The sequence below is a fragment of the Mesoplodon bidens genome (assembly GCF_964165515.1).
Source record: "Mesoplodon bidens genome assembly, chromosome: 18".
Taxonomy (NCBI): Eukaryota; Metazoa; Chordata; class Mammalia; order Artiodactyla; family Ziphiidae; genus Mesoplodon; species Mesoplodon bidens.
Genome location: NC_138175.1, coordinates 14,327,593 through 14,336,594, shown reverse-complemented (window position 1 = coordinate 14,336,594; position 9,002 = coordinate 14,327,593).

Here is a 9,002-nt window from a genome sequence, read left to right as displayed (position 1 = left end):
CAGCCAGCCCCTTCGCCAGTCCTTGAGGCAGAGATTCCATGCCAGGAGAAGCAAGCTGAGAGGACTGCAGGCTGCTGCCATCCCCACCACACTCTCACTCCTGCACTAAGCGCTCAGTTCCTAGAACAGGGGTGTCACTCAGAAGCTTGTCACTGTTCCCACCCCCAGCTCCAGAGCCCTGGCTCAGAAATTTTGCCTTGGGGGTGGGGGTGGGGGTAGGGAATTAGGTCCTGAAGCAGATAACTCCTAATCTTTTCCTGAAAGAATTGACTTCATTTGCAGCAGAGTGGTGAAGTTTAAACCTAAGGCTTACTTTCAGGAACAGTAGAGGTTGTGGTAAAAGGCAGTTGGGAGGAGATTTGTGAATCTACTGAAGATGAAGCCTGGATTGTAAGGCAACTAGTTTGTGTGAGCGAACTTGGAAATAAGAGCTGTAAGTAATCCTTCTGGGGTTAGTACAAATATCAAACACTGACCTCAGAAACTGTTCCATCTAAAGAGCCACAGTGTGATTGGGTTAGTTTTAAGAGGAACTCTGCTCCTGGGAACTGTTAGTTTGTGTGTTTTTTAAAAAAAAATTCCCCCAGCTTTATCGAGGCATCATTGACAAATAAAATTGTATATAAAATGTACAAGGTGGTGATTTAATATACATATACTTTGTGAAATGATAACCACAATCAAGTTAATTAAAGCATTCATCACCTCATAGTTACCTTTATTTGCTGAAAATGTTTAAGTTCTACTCTCTTTGCAAATTTCAAGTACACAGTACAATATTATTAACTATAGTCACCGTGCTATACATTAGATCCTCAAAACTTACTCATTTTATAATTGAAAGTTTGTATCCTTTGACCAATATCTCCCCATTTCCCCCACCCCCAACCCCACAGCCACTGGAGACCACCGTTCTATTTTCTGTCTCTTATGAGTGCAACTTCTTTTTTAGATTCCACATATGAGTGAGATCATATGGTATTTGTCTTTCTCTGTCTGGTTTATTTCACTTAGCATAATGTTATCCATTGCAAAAACGGCAGGATTTCCTTCTTTTTTATGGCTGAATAATATTCCATTGCATATATAATATATACCCCATTTTCTTGATCCATGCATCATCCATCAACAGACACTTAAGTTGATTTCACACCTTGGTTATTGTAATACTGCAATGAACATTGGGAATACAGATATCTCTTTGAGATGCTGGTTTTGTTTCCTTTGGATATTTACCCAGAAGTGGGATTGCTGCATCATATAGTCATTGTATTTTAATTTTTTGAGGAACCAGCATACTGTTTTCTATAATAGCTTTATCATCAACAGTGTACAGGGGTTCCGTTTTCTCCACATCGTCACCAACACTTGTTATCTATTGTCTTTTGAATAATAGCCATCCTAACAGGTATGAGAAGATATCTCACTGTGGTTTAGATTTGTATTTTCCTGATGATTAGTGATGTTAACCATCTTTTCATGTGTCTGTCTATTGAGCATCTTTTTGTGTACCTGTCTATTCAGATCCTTTCTTCATTTTTAAATCAGATTATTTGTTCTTTTGCTATTGGGTTGTAGGAGTTTCTTATACATTTTGAGGACTAACCACTTATCAGAAAGATGGTTTGCAAATATTTTCTCTCGTTCCATAAGTTGCCTTTTCACTTGGTTGATGGTTTCCTTTGCTGTGCAGAAGCTTTGTAGTTTAATGTAGTCCCACTTGTCTACTCATGCTTTTCTTGCCTGTACTTTTGGTGTCATATCCAAAAAATCGTTGCCAAGACCACTGTCAAGAGGTTTTTCCCCTATGTTTTCTTCCAGGAGTTTTAGGGTTTCAGGTCTTAGTTCATTTCAAGTTAATTTTTGATTAAGGCTTAATTCGTTTCAAGTTAATTTTTGTGAGTGGTGTAAGATAGGGTTCCAATTTCATTCTTTTGCATGTGGATATCCAGTGCTCCTAACATCATTTATTGAAGAGTCTATCCTTCCTCCATTGTGTGTTCTTTGCACTCTTGTCAAAGTTTAGCTGAGAGTGTATGCATAAGTTTATCTCTATGCTCTCTATTCTGTTCCATTGGTCTATGTGCCTGTTTTTATGCCATTACCATGCCATTTTGATTATTATAGCTTTGTAATATTGTCTGAAATCAGGAAATGTGATGCCTCCAGCTTTATTATTGTTTCTAAAGATTCCTTTGGCTATTCAGGGTCTTTTGTGGTTCCATACAAAGTTTAGGATTGTTTTTTTATATTTCTCTGAAAAATGCAAAGGCACTGTTGAGAACATTAGAGCAATAGGCCAGGAGTTAGTAGAGTTTAATAGCTAGGTGTGGTCAAGGAAAGAGTGGAAGAGAATCCTGCTGGTACCAGTCATCCCAGAGTAGAAAGATAAATAACCCAGTTAAAGAATGAGCAAAGGAATTGACTAGACATTTCTCTAAAAAAGGTGGGAAAATGGCCAATGGGCACATAAAAAGATGCTCAGCATTATTAGTCATTAGGGAAATGCAAATCAAAACCACAATGAGATACCACTTCACACATACTAATATGACCATAGTAAGAAAGACAGATAATAACAAGTGTTAGCAAGTATGTGACAGTTCCTCAAAAGGTTAAACATGGAGTTAATGATCCAGCAGTTCTACTCTTAGATATACAGTCAAGAAAATTGAAAACATATGTCCACACAAAAACCTGTGCACACATGTTCAAAGCAGCATTATTCATCATTGCTAAAAAGTGGAAACAACCCAAATGTCCATCAGCTGATGAATGGGTAGATAAATTATCCTATATTCACACAATTGAGTAATATTTAGCTATAAAAACTAATGAGGTACTGATACAAGCTGCAATATGAATGAATCTTGAAAACATGTTATGGGAAATAAGCAAGACATATTATAAAAAAAAACAAATATTATACCATTCCACTTATATGAGGTAACTAGAGCAGCAGATTCATAGAGACAGAAGGTAGAATAGTGGGGGTAGGGGCAGGGCAGTTATGGTTTAATGGGTATATGGTTTGGAATGATGGAAAAGTTCTGATGATGGATAAAGATTGCACAACAATGTGAATGAACTTAATGCCACTGAACTGTACACTTAAAAAGGGTTTGAATGGTAAATTTTATGTTACGTATATTTTACCACAACTGAACACATTGCAAGTGAGGGAACATTTAATGATGGGGTTTTCTTTGTCGGGGAGAGTAAAGAGACACATATGGTGGTAATATATCTATCTTCTACTTAAACTGGTGAAATACTCGTTCTAAAGTAGACTGTGAAAAGATAACTAGTTATCTTACAATCCTTAGAGCTGTTGCTAAAAAACTATATAAAAAGATATAGTAAAAAAAAACAATGAATAAACTGAATGAATACTCAAAAATGTTTAAATACAGACATATAGATAAATGGAACAGAGAGCCCAGAAATAAACCTACACACCTATGGTCAATTAATCTAAGACAAAGGAGAATATACAATGGAGAAAAAACAGTCTCTTTAGCAAGAGGTGTTGGGACAGCTATATGTAAACAGCTATGTAAACAGACAGCTATATGTAAATCAATGAAATTAGAACACTCCTTCACACCATATACAAAAATAAACTCAAAACGGTTTAAAGACCTAAATAGACATTTCTCCAAAGAAGACATACAGATGGCCAAGAAGCACATGAAAAGCTGCTCAACATCACTATTAGAGAAATGCAAATCAAAACTACAATGAGGTCCCACCTCACACCAGTTAGAATGGACATCATCAGGAAATCTACAAACAACAAATGCTGGAGAGGGTGTGGAGAAAAGGGAACCCTCTTGCACTGTTGGTGGGAATGTCAATTGATACAGCCACTGTGGAGAACAGTATGGAGATTCCTTAAAAAACTAAAAATAGAATTACCGTATGACCCAGCAATCCCCCTACTGGGCGTATACCCACAGAAAACCATAATTCAAAAAGACACATGCCCCCCAGTATTCATTGCAGCACTATTTACAATAGCCAGGTCATGGAAGCAACCTAAATGCCCATCGACAGACAAATGGATAAAGAAGATGTGGTACATATATACAATGGAATATTAATCAGCCATAAAAACGAATGAAATTGGGTCATTTGTAGAGATGTGGATGAATCTAGAGACTGTCATACAGAGTGAAGTAAGTCAGAAAGGGAAAAACAAATATCATATATTAACACATATATGTGGAACCTGGAAAAATGGTACAGATGAACCGGTTTGCAGGGAAGAAATTGAGGCACAGATGTAGAGAACAAAAGTATGGACACCAAGTGGGGAGAGCAGCGGCGGGTGGGGGTGGTGGTGTGATGAATTGGGAGAGAGGGATTGACATGTATACACTGATATGTATAAAATGGATGACTAATAATAAATAAAAGAGGGACACTACTAGATATTAAGTATTACAGACTTGGAGAATTATTATACCTAACTTCAGAACAGTATATGGTAGTAGCATAAGGGATAGCCATATAAATCAGCAGAACAGTGAGTCCAGGAATAGAATAATGCACATTAGGTTGATTGATTTTCAAGAAAGGTGCCAAGGTATTTTAGAACTTCCTTCAGCATTCCTTATAGTGAAGACCTGAAGGCAGAAAATTCTCTAAGTTTTTACTTATCTAAAACATGCTTTATTTGGGGACTTCCCTGGTGGTCCAGTGGTTAAGACTCTGCGCTTACCCTGCAGGGGGCACAGGTTCAATCCCCGGTCAGGGAACTAAGATCCCATATGCTATGTGGTGCCGCCAAAAAAATAAATAAATAAAGCATGCTTTATTTGACCTTCATTCTCAAAAGATACTTTTGCTGAAGAGAGAATGAAGGTTTAACAAGGGTTTGGTTTTTTTTTTTTTTTTCTCTCAATACTTTAAAGACATCATTCCTTTGGTTTCTGGCCTCTGCTGTTTATGAGAAAAATGAATGCTAATTCATACCGTTCTGTTCTATAAGTAATGTGTCATTTTACCCTAGATGCTTTCAATATTTTTTCTTAATCTTGGTTTTCAAACAGTTTGACTACAAGGCTTGAGAAAGCCTTGCTGTCATTTTCTTTGTATTTGCCCTGCTTTTCGTTGCACTCTGTAAATTTATGTCTTTTACCTCATTTAGTAAATTTTCATTGTCTCTTCATAGTCTTATTATTGTTTTGCCCCTCTCTTTCGGCCTCTTCTTCTGGCACTCAAATTAGGTGTATATTAGATATCTTGATATTGTTCCATGTGTCACTGAGGCTCTGTTCACTTTTTTTTTAATTGGAGTATAGTTGATTTACAATGTCATGTTAGTTTCAGGTGTATAGCACAGTGGTTCAGATATATATACACATATACATGTACGTATATTATTCTTTTTTAGATTCTTTTCCCTTATACAAAATACTGAGTATAGTTCCCATCTGTTCACTTTTGATTAGTCTTTTTTCTGTTGTCTTCACGTTGGATATTTCTATTGGTCTGTCTCCAAGTTCACGAACTCTCCTGTTATGCAAATCTGCTGTTAAGCCCATCTACTGATTTGGGGGGTGGGGGGTGCTGTTTTTTTCAACTCTAGAATTCCCCACCACCACTTTTTTTTTAAATAAATTTATTTATTTATCTATCTTTGCCTGAGTTGGGTCTTTGTTGCTGAGTGCAGGCTTTCTCTAGTTGCCGTTGAGCGGGGGCTACTCTTTGTTGTGGTGTGCAGGCTTCTCATTGCGGTGGCTTCTCTTCTTGCAGAGCACGGGCTCTAGGTGCACAGGCTTCAGTAGTTGTGGCTCGCCGGCTCTAGAGTGCAGGCTCAGTAGTTGTGGTGCATGGGCTTAGCTGCTCCACGGCATGTGGGATCTTCCTGGACCAGGGCTCGAACCCGTGTCCCCTGCATTGGCAGGCAGGTTCTTAACCACTGCGCAACCAGGGAAGTCCCACACCACTTCTTAAAAATAGTTTCTACTTCTCTGGTGAGATTTCCTATTTCTTAATTTATTACAACAAATTTCCCTTTATATTATTGAGCAGACTTATGATGTTTGCTTTAAAATCCTTATGTTCTAGGGACTTCTCTGGCCGTCCAGTGGTTAAGACCCCATGCTTCCACTGCAGGGGGCACAGGTTCAATCCCTGGGCAGGGAACTAAGATCCCACATGTCACACGGCCAAAAAAAAAGGCATAAAAAATCCTTATGGGGCTTCCCTGGTGGCGCAGTGGTTGGGAGTCCGCCTGCCGATGCAGGGGACACGGGTTCGTGCCCTGGTCCGGGAAGATCCCACATGCCGCGGGGCGGCTGGGCCCGTGAGCCATGGCCGCTGGGCCTGCGCGTCCGGAGCCTGTGCTCCACAATGGGAGAGGCCACAACAGTGAGAGGCCCGCGTATCGCAAAAAAAAAAAAAAAAAAAAAAAATCCTTATGTTCTAATTCAATGTCTCAATCGTGTTGAGGTCAGATTCCATTTATTGCCTTTTCTCTTGGACAAAATTCACATTTTCCTATTTCCTTGTATGTCTAGATTTTTTTGACTATATCTTGGGCATTCTGAATGATTTGTAGAGATTCTGCATTATTTTGTGGTTCTCTGAATAACACTGATATTTCTATTGCAACAAGCAGTTAACTCAGCTGAAGTCAAACACCAAACTGTTTTTCCTTTAATGGGCAACAGCTGAAGTATCTGTTCAGATCTTTTGGATTTACCTGGACTGCCTGAAAACAGTCTCATGCATGCCCAGTTCAGAGGTCAGGTGATGTTATGGGTGAGTTTATAAACAAAATTTAGAGCTCCCCTTTGTGATTCTGTCATTTCCTTACTCACTTTCCAGCTGCTGAGGTCACCCCAAATCCTGCTCTCGAAAATCCTATTTAAGTTTTAGCTTGGCCTGCATATTGGAGTAATAAATGTGATACACATGGGAAATTCATGCAGTGCCATTCCCCTTTTCCAAACAGATACTCCTCCAGTTTCTGCCTGCTTTTGGTTGTTCTCCATTTTATTCAAGTAGTTAAACTTCCATCTTTTCGATAGATTATAACTGTTACCACAGAAGGGTTGTTCAAAAAGGTGGTACTCCTTCCTTACCAGAATCAATGGTAATTCAGTTGGGAGAGGTAAAAATGGTACTAGAAGCATTGGATATCCATATGGAGAAAGTGAATCTTAACCCTCCCCTCACACAAAAATTAACACAAAATAGATCAGAGATCTAAATACAAAATCTGAAACTATAAATCCCAGAAAGAAAATCTTTGTGACCTTGAGGTAGACAAAGATTTCTTAGGACACAAAATGCATCAATCATGAAATTATAAACGGATATACTGGACATCATCGAAATTAAAAACTTCTCCTCTAGAACAGACATCATTAAACAATGAAAATGCAAGTCTCAGACTAGAAGATATCCTGAACATGTGTAATTGACCAAGTACTTTTATACAGCATATATAAGGAACTTTTATATCTCAATAAAAAGAAGACAAGCCAGTTCTTAAATTGGCAAAAGATTTGGATAGACACATCCTGAACACTACCTGAATACCCAATGAACACATAAAAACATGGTCAATGTCATTAGACACCAGTAATGTACAAATTAAAACCACAAAGAGATATAAATATCCACTAGAACAGTTAAAATTCAAATAATTAATAGTCCCAAGTGTTGACAAGGATATGGAGAATTGCAACTCTCATACATTCCTGAAGCGAACATAAAATCATATAAATACTTTGGAAAACAGTTTGACAGTTTCTTATAAAATTGAACAAACAATTACTGTGTGATCCAGCAACTCCACTTCCTAGGTACTTAACCCAAAGATTGCATACAAATGTTCACAGCAGCTTTATTTGTAATGGCTTCAAACTGGAAACAATCCAAATGTCAATCAACATACGAATGGATAAACAAATTATAATACATAAATATAGATACAGAAACACCAGGGAATTCCTTGGTGGTCCAGTGGTTAGGACTCTGCGCTTCCACTGCAGGGGGCACAGGTTCCATCCCTGGGTGGGGAACTAATATCCCACAAGCCATGCGGCGCAGCAAAAAAAAAAAAAAAAAAAAAAAAGAATTTCATTCCATAGAAATACCATAATACTGATGCACACTAAAATAGGAGTTAATGTCAAAAACATAATACTAAGAAACCAGATACAAAACAGTACATACTGTATAATTTCATTTATATGACATTAGAGAAAGTCAAAACAAATCTATAAAGTCAAAAAGCACATTAGTGGTTGCCTAGGGTTGGAGGGGAAGGGATAGAAAATGACTGAAAATGGGACAAGAGAACTTACTGGGGTAAAGGGAGAGAATGGGGAAGAAGCTATGTCTGAGAAGAACGGATCAAGAATTTTACAAAACTGGTAAAAATATATCAAGCCATGATTCAACCCTACAAAAGGATAAACAGTATGCATTATAAAAAAATATATAAGCCTAGGCACACCATATTAAAACTACTGAAAATCAAAAAGAGAAAGTCTTAAACGGAGTCAGAGAGGTAAGTTCCTTTTAAAGGTGTAGAAGTCTGATAGCTAACTTCTAAGGAAAAACAGTAGAGACCAGAAGACAATGGAATTACACCCTCAAAGGGATGGGAAAACCAATCAATCAATCCATAACTGACAAAACTACCCTTCATCAATGGAGGTGAAATGAAGACTGTTTTCAGATATATGAAAAATTATGAGAATCTGTCCTCAACAAATCCATATTCAAATAAATACTGAAGGGCATTCTTCGGGCAGAAGGAAAATGATCCCACCAATGGAAGCTAGGAGAGGAAGGAATGGAAAGTCACAAAAAAAGGTAAATCTACAGTAACGATAACGTCTTAGGGTATTTTAAATATCTAGAAAATTAAAATATAAAATAATAGCAAAATATGAAAACATGAGAGTAAATGTAAGGCAATGATACATTTGATAAATCAAGAATATAGAACAGAGGGGGGAAATGAAATTATTTAAAAA